The sequence below is a fragment of the Bubalus kerabau genome, chromosome X (assembly GCF_029407905.1).
Source record: "Bubalus kerabau isolate K-KA32 ecotype Philippines breed swamp buffalo chromosome X, PCC_UOA_SB_1v2, whole genome shotgun sequence".
NCBI lineage: Eukaryota > Metazoa > Chordata > Mammalia > Artiodactyla > Bovidae > Bubalus > Bubalus kerabau.
The window spans coordinates 128,079,898-128,095,979 of NC_073647.1; the positions used below are offsets into that span (position 1 = coordinate 128,079,898).

At 40.0% G+C, this 16,082-nt stretch overlaps 1 protein-coding gene and 1 long non-coding RNA gene across 7 annotated transcripts in view; one reads left to right on the plus strand and one right to left on the minus strand.

Moving 5' to 3' along the window:
* DMD (dystrophin) overlaps positions 1-16,082 on the plus strand; it is a 2,389,494-nt gene that overhangs the window by 1,425,561 nt on the left and 947,851 nt on the right. The gene's annotated exons all lie outside the window — the stretch shown is intronic.
* On the minus strand, positions 391-7,081 carry LOC129639378 (uncharacterized). 2 transcript variants are annotated; one of them, XR_008708364.1, is made up of 3 exons: positions 6,787-7,081; positions 6,360-6,427; positions 391-917 (listed from the first exon to the last, which is right to left on the minus strand). It is a non-coding gene; the product is annotated as an uncharacterized LOC129639378 (long non-coding RNA). The 2 variants fall into 2 exon arrangements; XR_008708365.1 differs by having other exon boundaries at positions 6,821-6,872.

The following is a 16,082-nucleotide window of genomic DNA, read 5'->3' on the forward strand; positions in this document are numbered from 1 at the left end:
GGAAGGTTCATCACCCTAATTCCATTGTAAGTTTCCTTAACACAGAAGAGAGTGTCTCTCTTACTCTGGGGTTGCCCTACCAAAATAACACAGACCGGTGACTTAACAAATTTATTTCACACTGTTTTGGTGAATGGGAGCCCAAAAGCAAGGTGTTGGGAGACTTGGTTTGTCCTGAAGCCCCTCTCCTGGATTTGCAGATGACCGTTTCCATGGTTTGTCCTCACGTGACCTTTTTTCTATGTGCGTACATTGCCGGTATCTCTTCCTCTTCTTATGATGACACTCATCATATTGGGTTAGGGTCCTACACTTGTGACCTCATTTAAATGTAATTATCTCTTTAAAGGCCCTGTCTCCAAGTACAGTCATATTGGGGGGTAAGGCTTCAACATATGAATTTGGGAAGGGCGACAAAATTCAGTTCATTACAGCATCTGTATCCTGAAGATAGTCTTCAACGTGTTAATTAATTCCATTTTACTGGGAATATCTTTTTTATGGGGGAATAAACCAATGAAGAAGGCTGAGCGCCGAAGAATTGATGCTTTTGAACTGTGGTATTGGAGAAGACTCTTGAGAGTCCCTTAGACTGCAAGGAGACCCAACCAGTCCATTCTGAAGGAGATCAGGCCTGGGTGTTCTTTGGAAGGAATGATGCTAAAGCTGAAACTCCAGTACTCTGGCCACCTCATGCGAAGAGCTGACTCATTGGAAAAGACTCTGATGCTGGGAGGGATTGGGGGCAGGAGGAGAAGGGAACGCCAGAGGATGAGATGGCTGGATGGCATCACTGACTCGATGGACGTGAGTCTCAGTGAACTCTGGGAGTTGGTGATGGACAGGGAGGCCTGGCGTGCTGCAATTCATGGGGTCGCAAAGAGTCGGACACTACTGAATGACTGATCTGATCGGATCTGAAACCAATGAAAACAAAAAGGGGCATGTGATCTTCTCTGAAGTGTGAAATGGGTCTGGCCCAGCATGATTTTCAGTCAAATATGCTTTGGGGACAAGTATGTTGAATCACTAGGAGAGAAAGTTTAAGAGAAAATGAAGTTGTAACCACATGTCTGAATTAAAAGAAAATCAGGCTTTATTGGCATGCCAACAAGACAAATAACTGGCCTTAATAGTTAGTAAGGCAGTAGATATAATCTGCCATTATCCTGACCTACTGGAAATGTTTAATGGCTTATCCATTAGAACCACAAGCCCTTTTTTTGCCCACCATTGAGGTGGGCTAATAGGGAAAACCAACATTTGCAAAAAAAGGCACTGTGGTTTACAATGTGTGCTGGTCACTTAATATCTATAATTTCTTAAAACCCACACAGCTTAAGATGTAAGTCAAATTGACCCCATGTGTCAGATGAAAATTCTTAAGACTCAAAGAAGTAAAATAAATTACCTGAAGACACACAAAGTTTACATATTCTATTTGGATATAAAAAAAAATTAAAGTAGAATTATAGTTTCAGGAATTAGTGCTGAAAATATGATTTAGGAAAACACTGTGGCATAGAATTTCACTGAGATGAGACAAATTGGTGCATGTCACATAACAAAGTTTTAGGACAAATAAAACAATTATTTTAGAAGCTTTAAAACATGTAAGAATACTATGAATAAAACTTAATCATAATTGGACAATATATATAGAAACACTTTAAAAATTGGAAAGCACTTAAATTATGAATATATAATTTTGAATACTTTAGACAGCGGTGCCCTGGGAGGGTATTTTAAGATTTGGGAATTGGAATTTTAACACATTGTCCTTTAAAAAATAGTATCTTTGGCTTTTAAACAAACCATTAGCTTGTATTTTCTGAAAATACCAAATAGATCTATTGAAAAAGTATAAAATAATTATATAGGAAGCCAAATAAAAATGAATTATATACTCAGATTTTCAGATGTTTGATTTTGGAAATATATGCAATGTCATACTGTGCATGAAAATATAGTCAACCCAGAAAAATGAGTGTTTCTTTATGTCAAAGGGAGGGATCTGTCCAAGTTGCTTAAATAAAATTATGAATATACTTTATCATCAAAAAGAAGCTATATAATAATTCTTATAATTAGTTTTACTCTCTAAACAAAAATCTGTCCCTTATTTCAGATGTGCCACAAATAAGAAGTAAATTAATTATTAGTGTTTTAATTTTAACTCTTGGTTTAATATGAGATTTTCCAAAGAAAAGCTGACACACACAGTGTTAGGCCTCACCTAGCTAGAAAACTGTAGTATCCAAGAGAGGCAGATAACCAAGATTGTGCTGTGGTCAGCAATTCATGTTGAAATGTGAGCTCCTTTTAAATTTTACAGTGTTTTAAATTCATGAGGATACCCCCTCCACCTTTTTTTTTTTTTTTTTTTTTGGCACCACATGGTATGCTTCATTAAAGAGGTGAAAAGCAGATTTAGGGATGCTAGCCTCATCGAGTTAATCATTTTGCTGTGCTTAACACGTTTTAGCAGAGTGCAGGTTTTAAAGATGAGAAGGAAGTAAATGATGTTTCCGTCACATGTCTCTTGACCCCGTCCCCTGACCTTTCCCCAGATGTCTCTAAAATCTTAATTTGCCTCTAAACTTTTCTCTCAGGTTACATTCTCTTCCGTAAAATGTAATAACAGTGACAATGTTTGTTGACCTGAAATATGTCATAAAACATTAGTAATATTTTGAGCCGAGCTTCCAAACTCTCTTGTTTACCTCTTACAGCTCCCTTACCTGTATCCATTTTACAAGGCAATGAACCATATTTAGTACATTTCATTATGCTTCAAAATTCTTTAAAAAATGAGTCATTTCACACACACTATTGATACTATGTATAAAATAGATAACTAGTGAGAACCTACTGTATAGCTCAGGGAACTCTATTCAATGCTTGATGGTGACCTAAATGGAAGGAAATACAGAAAAGAGGGTATATATGTATAACTGACTCAATTTGCTGTACAGAGAAAGCAATGCAACATTCTAAAGCAACTATACTCCAGTAAAAATTAATTTTAAAAAATGAGTCATGTCATCCCCACCTGCTTTGACTCAATAGTTGTTAGCTGACAATGAGTGTTTCCCCAAGTAGTAACCAATCAAAAGATATGAAGAGTCCACATATAGCTGAGGAGAAACTCTTTGGAGAAAGCAGATGAATGGCATAAGAATTCAAACTAAGCAGATTTCTAAAGGGACTAAACAGTCTCTAAATTAAAATATCTTCTCATTTGTTCACCAAACTTTTTGTAACAATGCTTTCAACTACTTACTCTGGTAACATGTTTGGTAAGCTCTAAGTTAATACTTAACAACTGCTGGTGTCAATTATTCACTGAAGCATTGACCTTTTTTCTGCAGCCATATTTAAAGAAAAACTCTAAGATGCACATGGTTTTCCTCTGAGTCCAGGACTGAGGACTCTAGGCAGCGGTCACCACATGGTACGGGTGACAGGAAGGAGGGAAGCTACAGCCTTGGTCTGCTGGAGGCAGCCAGCTATTTGCTGGGACAGGTGCGATGATAGAACAAGTCTGTGAACTCCTTGACGAATCTATTGGGTTGGCCAAAAAAATTCGTTCGGGTTTCCCATTGCTTCTTATGGAAAACCCCAAATGAACTTTTGTGGCCAGCCCAATAAATACATGGGCTTCTCGATGGCTCAAGTAGTAAGGAATCCACCTGCACGGCAGGAAACACAGGAGACGTGGGTTCGATCCCTAGGTGGGGAAGATCCCCTGAAAAAGGAATTGGCAACCAACTCCAGTAGTCTTGCCTGGCAAATCTCATGGACAGAGGAGCCTGGTGGGCTATAGTCCATGGGGTCGCAAAGAGTCAGACATAGCTGAGCATGCATGCACTAATAAATACATATTTCAAAGCCATACAATATTAGATCTAAGCTTTGGCTCTGCCATATAGTAGCTGGGTAAGCTAGCTAACCTCTGTATCTCTGAAGTATGAGGAAAGCAATACCTTTCATGTCTTTAGGGTTGTTGTGAGAATTAAATAACATCCACTCTGTCTGGAAACAATTGAAAGGCATGTGTCTATCACCATTACCCCCAAGGATCTGGAGGCAGAAGATGTCTCCCAGCTGTTTATCCAATGGTCTTCTCATCTCAGTCTTCCTAATCCACTCCTTCCACTCTTTTTTCTAAAAAGGATCAAAAGCACATCCCACAGTGGACTGTATGTTATATAAGGTCACTGGTCACCAGCAGCCTTGTTCATTGCTGACTGTATGATGAGCTTCCTCATTGTATCCTCATTACCTTAGTCCTCACTGTATGTTAACACCACCTAGGGCACTTTGCTTTATGTATCTTTTTAGTGCAGCTTTTTATGGATGTATAATTGATTTACAGCATTGTGTTAGTTTCACATACACAGCAAAGTGAATCAGTTATACATATATCTACTCTTTTCAGACTCTTTTCCCACATAAGTCATTACAAAGTATTGAGTAGAGTTCCCTGTGCTATACAGTAAGTCGTTATTAGTTATCTATTTTATAAATAGCGGTATATATATAATGGAATATTACTCAGCCATAAAAAGAATAAAATAATGACATTTACACAACATGGGTGGACCTAGAGATTGTTATACTGACTGAAGTTAGTCAGACAGAAAAAGACAAATATCATATGGTAAGATTTATCTGGAATCTAAAAAGAATGGTACAAATAAACTTATTTATAGATAAGTAGAGCTTTTTAGAAATGATTTACCTGAAATGTTGAACACTTTCTCCTGTTCAAATGAAAATATATATGTGATCTCAGGATTCAAAGTGTATTTTCTGGATGTCACTTTTGGGTTACAGTCCCTAATCTCATTCCTTCATCCCCCCTCACCCTTTACTTCCTGTCCTCCTAACCTGTATTACTTTCATCTGTGCATTTATCTAACTAACACTTCTGTTCTGTTGTATTTTTTACTGTGAATGCAATAGGTTAGGGGTGAGGACTCACTCACTGCTATATTCTCAGCCCTAAAACACTTCTAGGAACTTAGTAAATATTTGCTAAATGAGTGAATACAAAGTAAAATACTCTTGTATCTGCCATTGCATCAATAGTTTTGTTACTTCTTTTGGTGTCTTGCTGCTGCTGCTGCTAAGTCGCTTCAGTCGTGTCTGACTCTGTGCGACCCCATAGACGGCAGCCCACCAGGCCCCGCCGTCCCTGGGATTCTCCAGGCAAGAACACTGGAGTGGGTTGCCATTTCCTTCTCCAATGCATGAAAGTGAAAAGTGAAAGTGAAGTCGCTCAGTCGTGTCCGACTCTTAGCGACCCCATGGACTGCAGCCCACCAGGCTCCTCCGTCCATGGGATTTTCCAGGCAAGAGTACTGGAGTGGGGTGCCATTCTGAAACGGAAATAGAAATATAAATAACAGTAACAATAGCAACAACAATGACAGTAGTAGCACAGAGGCTTTATTGATGGTTTCTTGCTTGTCAGGCACTGGTCCAAATGCTTTCCATGGAGACATCTGTCCCCTCATGTAATTGTTGTGTTAGTTGCTCAGTCCTATCTGACTCTTTGTGGCCCCATCAACTATAGCCCAGCAGGTTCCTCTGTCCGTGGGATTCTCCAAGCAAGAATACTGGAATGGGTCGCTCTCCCCTTCTCCAGGGGATCTTCCCAACCCAGGGATCTAACCCAGGTCTCCTACATTGCAGGCAGATTCTTTACCATCTGAGCCATCAGGGAAGCCCCATGTAATCCTTACACCAACCATAAAAGATAGTTACTATCATTATTTCCATGCTACAGGTTAGGATCCTGAGGAACAGAAAGATGAACTGCCTGTGTCCTCAGTGGCATTTGGGGAGGAGAGCAGGATGTTATCCAGTTCTCACACAGTGTAATAAACACACAAATAGAATACACACCAAGAACTAGGCAGCACAGGGCAGGCACTGTTACTGGAGGCAGGACGTTTGGAAAGACCTCTCTCAGGTGTTGATATCTTACGCTCGGCCTTAAACTAGATGAGTAAGGGGGACCCAGAAGCAGGAGAGAAACAAGAGGCTTTTAGAACTAGTACAAGGACTTTTAGATGAGACAATATAGTTGAAGCCCCAGATCCTTGAGTTATTGCTGCCCATTAGGCTAAAACAAAGGTGTTGTCCTTTTCTAAAATTTCATTGCTACAGATTGCTTAGCAGAAGGCCATTTAATGGATCTCTAAACTTAAGGCATTTGTGAATTAATTCACAAAATACCTGCAAAAAGCCAGAAGAACCACTGCCTCCTTATGCCAGCATCACTAACAGCACCAGGACCTGCTGCTCATGCCAACTGGAGGGTTGGGTGTTGCTGTCTAGGTAATACTCACCAACTGATGTCCTGCCACAGGTGGTTTTTCCACATTCCACAAATAAAATCTTAATGTTCCATCAGCATCTAATGAGAATTACAGTCATTAGTTAAATAAAAGAACCATTAGGTAAGGAGCAGAACGGACAACACACAATCCATCAATTTGGTGAATGTTGTCAGATGGTTTCTGGGTGCAGGACAGTTGTGTATTGATGTAGACAGTGAGAATATTTATGTCCTGTGCCTTGTGTACTGGTTTTTGTAATCTAAGGATGTTTTAGCAAGCTGCTATTAAAAAAAAAAAAGTGCTTCAGCATAAAAACGTTTGGAAATCTGTTGGGCTGCACGCTGTGGGCCTATAAAGCCTGTGTTTTCCCAGCTTCAAGGCCAAAGAAAGAGCCCAGAGTCAGCAACAGAGACATCAATGGTCTAATGGATGTTACATGATTGAAGCAAGGTCCTGGAGTGACACCGCACCATGTGAGGCAGGTAGCAGGCAAGGCATGGCAGCAGGCAGTCTTTGCTCCCAAGGGAAAGGGGAGATGGCCAGTTATAAGGGAATTGACCTCAGGTGGGCTCATTAGTTACCAGGGAAACCAGTAGAAGCCACGCCCCTCACCGCTCCTTTGATGAGAACAATCACCAGCTGGGCCTGGGGCAAGTATGTAAGGTCAGTCCTGTGCCTAAGATACCTGTGAAGCAGGCACCGGTCAGTCTGGGTGGACAGAAAGGAAGAGAACAGGCATGTTGAGTGGCCTGGCCATGCAAAATGTAATAGTGAATTAAAAGGGAATATTTTAAAATCTAAATAAAGTGATTACTTTGTGTCTAGAATGGTGGTTTTCAAAGTAAAGTCTCCGAACGCTTACCCACTAGCATCATCTGAGAACTTGATAGACCTGCATGGGGCCTTTCGCATATCTACTTAATTGGAAACTCTAGGGCTGAGGCTCAGCAGTTAAGTTTGAGAATCTCTGAACCAGAACACTGCTACTCAAGGGCCAACGTGGTCAGCATCAAGCGAGAGCTTTGTTAAAAGTGCCAATTCTTGGACCGCCACCCCGCCCAAGCCTACTAAATTGTATTCTTTGGGAGTGAGGCCAAGGATCTGGCTTTAACAAGATCTCCAAGTGATTCTTTTTATTTTATTTTTTAAATTTATGGATGTGCTAGGTCGTCGTTGCTGTGTGGGCTTTTCCCTAGTTGCAGCAAGCAGGGGCTATTCTTTGTTGCAGTGCACTGGCTTCTCTTGTTGAGGAGCATGAGCTCCAGTAGTTGTGGCTCCTAGAGTTGAGCTCACAGGCTCAATAGTTGTGGTGCATGGGCTTGGTTGCTCCATGACATATGGGATCTTCCTAGATCTAGGATCAAACCCATGTCTCCTGCATTGATGGGCAGATTTTTTTTTACCCATGAGCCACCAGAGAAGCCCCTCCAAGAGATTCTTATTCATGTCAAAATGGGAGGTGCTGACCCAACCATTGGTTCTCAGCCTTAACTGCATATTTGAGTCACATGTGCTATACTTAGTTGCTCAGCTGCTGCTGCTAAGTCGCTTCAGTCGTGTCCGACTCTGTGGGACCCCATAGACGGCAGCCCACCAGGCTCCGGCGTCCCTGGGATTCTCCAGGCAAGAACACTGGAGTGGGTTGCCATTTCCTTCTCCAATGCATGAAAGTGAAAAGTGAAAAGGAAGTCGCTCAGTCGTGTCCGACTCTTAGCGACCCCATGGACTGCAGCCTACCAGGCTCCTCCGTCCATGGGATTTTCCAGGCAAGAGTACTGGAGTGGGGTGCCATCGCCTTCTCTGAGTCACTCAGTCTTGTCCAACTCTTTGTGACCTCATGGACTGTGGCCCACTGGGCTCCTCTGTCCATGGGGATTCTCCAGGCAAGAATACCCACGGGGAGAGCTTTTAACTATTCCACACCCAGGTCAGACACTAGACCACTTAAATCAGAATATTTGTAGGTGCAGCCTAGGTGTTGGGTGTCTTTAAAAGCAGCTAAGGTTGAGCCACACTTCTGCTGAAGTCAAATGGTTAAGGGGATCTTTTAACCCTTCCAGGGGATCTTCCTAATCCAAGGACTGAACCCAAGTCTCATGTCTCCTGCATTGGCAGATGGGTTCTTTACCACTAGTGTCACATGAGAAGCCCTGTGTCACAATAGTAACTACCCTATAGAATACTTACTCTGTATCATATTCTGACTGCCTTTTAATAATCACATAAGTCCTGGGAGGTACCAGGTAAAGCTCTTCATTGTGTAGCAGATGAGAAAGTTATGCTGTACAGAGGCTAAGCGATTGATCTGTGGTCGTGGTACATGGCACCTAAAGGGGACATAGTTCTGCAATTAAAATGAATCTATTGTAATTATACTGAAAGGTCCATATTTGCCTTGTATACCTAATTTGAAGGATGCCCTTTGGGTCAATTTCCAGTCCCTGGATTCCTAGATAGGTAGAGTTATTTTGAAAATACTAAACAAACTTAAAATGTATTATGTATCCTACACTTAAATTATTAATTAAATTAATCTGTATTTTTAAGGGAGAAGAGTCCTGTGTGGAGTCTAATTAAAAATAAAGTGACACTTTAGGTTAAGTAACATAGCATCCAGTGACCAGTGTGGAAGAGTGATGTAAAGCTTCTCAAATACCACAAATCAAAATTTGCTATTTCACTGCTTTTTTAAAATAGCAATTAAAATGTTGTCTAAAATATCAGAACTCTGCCTTAAGAAGCACTTTGAAAATAGAAAGACTGATATGCACTGTGATTTCCATATAGATTAAATTGAACTTGCAAATGATTTTATAAAATATAGAAACCAAGAGAAATTCAAATTAGATATTTGTCAGAATAAATTGTGTATGTCCAAACAAATACCTATTGAGAAGTAAATGTGTTCTTTTTCTTTCAGTTGTCTGTGATTTCTTATCTGTCTCTGTGGAGACAAAATGTCCTCACTGTGATTTGTTTCCAGTTAAACATTCTTAAGACCATGTAAATATGGTAACTTCCAGTTCTCTTATTTCTATTGATCTCACTACTGTTCTAGCCTAGACATAATCAATCCCTTATCTTTTCTGCATTTCGTAGGTATCAGTATCCAGAATAATTTGGTGAGCTTGAGACAATAGCACAAGTGATGTTTTCAGAACTCAGCAGTCATTCATTTAATGAATATTCATGGACACCAACTAGGAGCAAAATACTAGCTAGGCCATGTGGGGGTACACAAAAATGTGTTAATACGGCTCATGCTTCCTAAGTCACAAAGTTACACCTATTAGATAAGGCACTGCTACTGCTAAGTCGCTTCAGTCGTGTCGGACTCTGTGCAACCCCATAGACGGCAGCCACCAGGCTCCCCCGTCCCTGGGATTCTCCAGGCAAGAACCCTGGAGTGGGTTGCCATTTCCTTCTCCAATGCATGAAAGTGAAAAGTGAAAGTGAAGTCACTCAGTCATGTCTGACTCTTCGTGACCCCATGGACTGCAGCCTACTAGGCTCCTCCATCCATGGGATTTTCCAGGCAAGAGTCAAATAAATAATTATAGGAAAAAAGCAAAGGCACTAGAATGTACAGTTTAAGTACAATTTAAGCCTATAAAAGATTCATTTTCTGTAAGATAAATCAAGGAAGGCTTCATGGAGAAACAAACATTTGAGCATACAAATACAGTAGCAACAGGCTCAGGTCAATATGGGAGAGGAACAAATGCTATTCCACATTGAAAAAGAGATATTCTGAGTAAATATGAAGAGCTGTAGAAAAGCCAGTGGAAGTAGACCCAATTTATAATGCCTGCCTGCTTGCCTATGAAAAAGAAAGGGGAAAGTGTTAGTCCCTCTGTTGTGTCTGACTCTTTGCGACCCCATGGACTGTAGTCAACTGGGCTCCTTTGTCCATGGAATTCTTCAGGCAAGAATACTGGCGCCAATACTGGAGAATAGTGGGTAGCCTTTCCCTTGTCTAGGGGACTTTCCTGACCCAGGGATCGAACCTGGGTCTCTGCATTGCCAGCAGATTCTTTACCATCTGAGCCACCAGGGAAGCCTCTGCTCACCTGTAGTGTGTTCCAAATATGGTTACTCATATTTTGCAGTTTCCTCAGAACAATATCAGTTTATGCGTGTTTCCCTTGTGTAATTATAACACCTTCTTTGACTCCCCACAGTGCCCAGGTTTGGATGATAAATTTAATCATCATTCGAAGAAAACTGCCCAGTCCCTGTAAAAGCATGGGTTCGGTTCAGGTCCCACCTAACTCTGCCCACCCATGAATTCATGAAAGCCAGAACTTGGCATCAAAAAATAAGTTACCCAAGAAGATTTCAATATTTTTGGAGAAATGGGAAACTCAAGAATCTTAAAACAGTTACAGAAGCTGTATAGCTTCTATTACATGGCAGGTTGGAGCCATGAAAGCTATATACATAATTAAGAGGGAGTAGACCCTGAGCTGCAGCAGCCAGATAGTTGCAGAATGAAATGAAACAGACAGACACCTAGGGAAAGCTGAGGCACAATAATGGGAGAAAGCTGCAGTGAAACTGCCTGAACTTCTGGTAGTAAGATTCCTACTGATACCGTAAATCTAGGACCACCTCCATCTCCATTCTTTGTGATGCCCAGCCTCATGGCAGTTGCTGTTATTAAAATCTCTGGAGAATCCACATATTGTCTCACCTAACATCTTATAATAATCCCTCCCATCTTTTTATCTGTCCAAACTGGCTCAGATAAGCTGTGGGGCCCATGCTCCTGGGGAAAGAGAGGGAGTAAGAGGTGAATGCAGAGGGTTTGGGGGAGCAGGATGTCACAGCATTTCAAGAAAGACAGCATGGTATTTCAGACTGCTATCTGAGGAATGGGAATGGAAAGGAGAAAAGCTAATAGCAGTGGAATCTATGAGGCTTGGCAACTGGTTAGATCTGAGGCATAAAATGAAATAGGAAACCAAAGATGATTCAGAATATTTTGAGTCTGATTTTCATCAGCTAACAAGACAGTAGTGCCATGAATAATAAATGGTTCCAACCATAACTATCATCACCATCGTCATCATCATTATCATCATCGTCCCCATTATCATTAAGGAAACTGCTCTAAATAGTTACAAGAAGGGTGTTTAATAGAGGCCGTTAACTACCTAGGTGATGGAAGACCTGAAAAGCCAAAAAGAAATGATAAAAGCAACATAGGGATTAGCAATAACAGGAAGCTTCTCCCGTTTCCATGGCTGAGGGTTTAAGCACCAGGTGATGTTACTAGATTTCACAAGTCAAGGTCATCTGGTGGGCGTTGGAATCAGATGGCGACTGGCAGGAGCTGCAGAAACAGAAGGAGGGTGTATCCAGCAAGATGTTAGGATGCTGGAACACCAGAGGAGATTCAGTCACTGCCAGAAAATAACCTCAGAGCAGGGAGAGGGAGAAACATACTGAATTCTCCCCTTTTCCTCCACTAGTCCCTCACACTTATCAAATCCACCCAGAAGTTAATTGGCAAATGAGTCTGGGAAATGTGATTTGTAGAGGACATGAAATGGATCTTAAGGGACAAAGGTAATAGCTGGTACAACATCTGAGCTTTGTGAGGCAAGGGTGAAAAGCAGGAATAATACAGTGTTTATCTGGAATGTTGCATGCACACAGATGCAGGAGGAAAAAAAACAGAAACGTGCTTGCTCAATGAGCCATTCTGACTAGCCCTGTAGGTGGCTGTCCTATGAATAAGATTTTTAGACTAAACAGAGATGACTACAAATGGCACTGCCATGTAGTCACAACAGAAATACCAGACAGGAATTAATATTGACTTGCTCTGTCACAGTCATCAGCTATTTGTTTTAAAGCAATGATCTTCCATCTAAATGCCTGCAGAGAGTATAACTTCTGTGTACCGCCAACATGGACAAAACCAAATTAGGTTTATTGAGTTATTCATAGAACTATCCTTCATTGAGTACCTCTTGTAGGAGCAAGATACAGAGATTATAACTATAAAGAAGACAGCCCTTTTACTCCAAAGAGCATTTAGGAGAGGTATACTAATAAGCAAGTCATGATTATAATACATTGAGATAGATAATATTTTCATAATAATAGGCACTGAGTGATAGCTAAGCACATGGAAGAGGCACCCTAGTCCAATTTGTGGCAATTGGAGGCTATTTTCAAGGATATAGCATCTGAGTTGGAGTTAACTCCAGCATGATGTATATTTCTGGGAGCAAAGTATTTCAAGCCAAGATGGTGTTTATGCAGAGTACCAGAAAGCCTGAATTGTTTGGATAACTGTATTTCAGGTGTAGAGGAGACAGAAGAGACCAAACTAAGCATAGGCCAGATAACAAGAATCTGAACCAATGGTATGTTGGTAAATGTTGAACAACCGGCTATTAGGGGAGAGAGAGTCTGCTTTGTAGCGTTTGCCAGATTCTGAGGCTTAACTATGCCAGCATGGCAAATATTAAGCTACCATTGTGATGTCATTGAGCCTAGAGCTGGGACATGGGTAGCAGCACAGCAGTACATAGTTATTTCCATCATAGATACAATAGATGTAATATTCAAATATGTATGCTTCATTTGTTATTCATTCGTTTGTCCATTCATTCATTTTAAAACATTTTTGAGCCTCTACTCTGGTTCAGGCATGGTTCTAATTACTTGGAGGACAGCATAGGAAAAAAAAATAGAAAAACATTTGTCCTCAATGAGCTAAAGCAAGTATTATTATTGTGCCCATTTCACAGCTGAGAAATTGAGGCATGTGAGGATTAATTAACATCACACCATTAGTATGTGGAAGACCCAAAGGAGGAAATCAGCCCCCTAATTCTGAATCGTATAGGCCATTTACACTATATTACAATATCAATAGTTGAACTATTGGAGCTTCTCTATTTTTATTGCTATATGGTTGGATAAGTAAAATAAATTTCTCTGACCTTTCAAATAATTTTGGGTCATTTTTCTTGGAAGCTTATCAGGTGTGAACTTTAAAATACTGAAATTAATAATGATTATAATACCCTGAAACTCTGCAGCAAGTTTGTTCAAAGACCTCCTAGGAGCCTCCATATGTAGAAAACTAAGTCCATCAAGTGAATGAGTTATTATCTGAGAGTAAGAAAGATAGACTTCAAAAAGAACAGAAATTACAATAAACTTTTAAAAATACAAGAAAAAGGAACTATTTAAAAATTGCATTAATTTTACTAAGCCTTTCAGACCCATAGACTCCTGTTTATCTTTCTCCTGAAGAAAAATCTTAATTTCTTTCAGATAAACTCATTTACATTGAACATATAGTCAACAAAAGTAATTCAATCATGAAGGAACTTTTAAAAACATTTAAAATCTCTAAATTTATTTTTTTATTTGAATTTATTTTTATTAGAGTATAGTTGTGTATATATGTGGATCCCAGTTTCCCAATTCATCCCACTTATGCTTCTCCCTTGGTATCCATACATTCATTCTGTATGTCTGTATCTCTATCTACTCTGCAAATAAGATCATATATGGCATTTTTCTAGATTCCACATATATGTGGTAATATATATTTGTTTTTCTCTTCCTGACTTACTTCACTTTATATGATAGACTCTAGGTCCATCCATGTCTCTATAAATGACCCAGTTTTGTTCCTTTTATGGCTGAGTAATATTCCATTGTATATATGTACCATATCTTCTTTATCCATTCCTGTGCTGATGGACATTTAGGTTGCTTCCATGTCCTGGATATTGTAAATAATGCTGCAATGAATATTGGAGTGCCTGTGTCTTTTTGAATTATGGTTTTCTCTGGGTATATGTCCAATAGTAGGGTTGTTGAGTCATATATTCATCCTATTTTTTTTAAGGAAATTTCATACTATTCTCCATAGTGACTGCATCAATTTGCATTCCCATGAACAGTGAAAGAAGGTTCCTTTTTCTTTACACCTCTCCAGCATTTATTATTTGCATATTTTGTGATGATGGCCATTCTGACTGGTATGAGGTAATACCTCATTATAGTTTTGATTTGCATTTCTCTAATAATTAGTGCAAGGAGATCCAACCAGCCCATTCTAAAGGAGATCAGCCCTGGGTGTTCTTTGGAAGGAATGACGCTAAAGCTGAAACTCCGGTACTTTGGCCACCTCATGCGAAGAGTTGACTCATTGGAAAAGACTCTGATGCTGGGAGGGATTGGGGGCAGGAGGAAAAGGGGACGACAGAAGATGAGATGGCTGGATGGCATCACCGACTCGATGGATGTGAGTTTGAGTGAACTCCGGGAGTTGGTGATGGACAGGGAGGCCTGGTGTGCTGCGATTCATGGGATCACAAAGAGTCAGACGTGACTGAGCAACTGAACTGAACTGAACTGAATAATTAGTGATGTTGAGCATCTCTTCAAGTGCTTTTTGGCCATCTGTATATCTTTAGAGAAAAGTCTATTTAGGTTTTCCACCCATTTTTTGATTGAGTTGTTTTTCTTTGGATATTGAGCTGCATGAGCTGTTGGTATGTTTTGCAGATTAATCCCTTGTCAGTTGCTTTATTTGCAAATATTTTCTCTCATTCTGAGGTCGTCCTTTCATCTTTTTCATGGTTTCCTTTGCTGTGCAAAAGCTTTTAAGCTTAATTAGGTCCCATTTGTTTATTTTTGGTTTTATTTTCATTACTCTAGGAGATGGGTCAAAAAAGATCTTGCTGCAATTTATGACAAAGAGTGTTCTGCCTATATTTTCTTCTAAGAGTTTTACTGCGTCCAGCTTTACACTAGGGTCTTTAAATACATACAATCTATAAATGTAAACATATGCATTGATTCTAGTGATTTAAAAATGTATGTTACTTCTTTGTCACATATCTCATAAAAGAAATTATAATGAAGGTGTGTGTTAATAAAAATAAAAAGGCACTGACTGCAATGGAGGTATTTAAATAGTTCTCTAAATCTATGACTTTCTTTGCCAGAGAACCCCATCCCCAGCAATAGCAGCCAAAACTTGGACTAACTTATCCAATTGTTACACTTCAGATACTTTTGATCTCTTCTTATTCCTGTCTTGCCATGTGCAATCTTGCTATCTCTTCCTTCCATTCTTTATTCTCCACTTGCACAGTTCCTTTCTGTATCTGGGGATTACTCATTTAGTGCTTAGTGATTGGGTTAGCCTCCTACCCTCCCCCTTGGCAATCTAACTGCACTATTTTATTAAGCTTCCTAAGGAACATAGCAGGTTCATTATATTGGTTAAAAGCCCAAAAATATTAATGGCTTCCCAGTTCTCAGAGACTCAAGTTCACCCACATATTCTGATTTTCATGTTCTGGGTTCAAGCAAATTTTTCAGCTTTCCCACCTACAGTTCCTAAGAACAGTTTCCCTCCTCAAGGTTCACACTGGAAGTCCTCCTGCCTCTTTCCCTACATGGACTCTGATGCCTTTCCTTTCATTGAATCCTCCAAGCTGAGCTCAAAACATGAATCCTCTGTGAAAACCTCACTGATTTTTATCCACTTCTGACGTCCTGCAGCACTTACTTTTCTTACATTGTTTGGGGGACTTAATTATATCTATGGTTTAGAAACAATGATACTTTTATTTCTTATTCATACCACCGCTTTCAAGTCTATTCATCTTGCTCTCCAACCACATTGTAAGGTCCTTGAGGTTGGAGAGTATAAGAGAGGGGAGGAGCACAGTTTAAATCCACATGTAC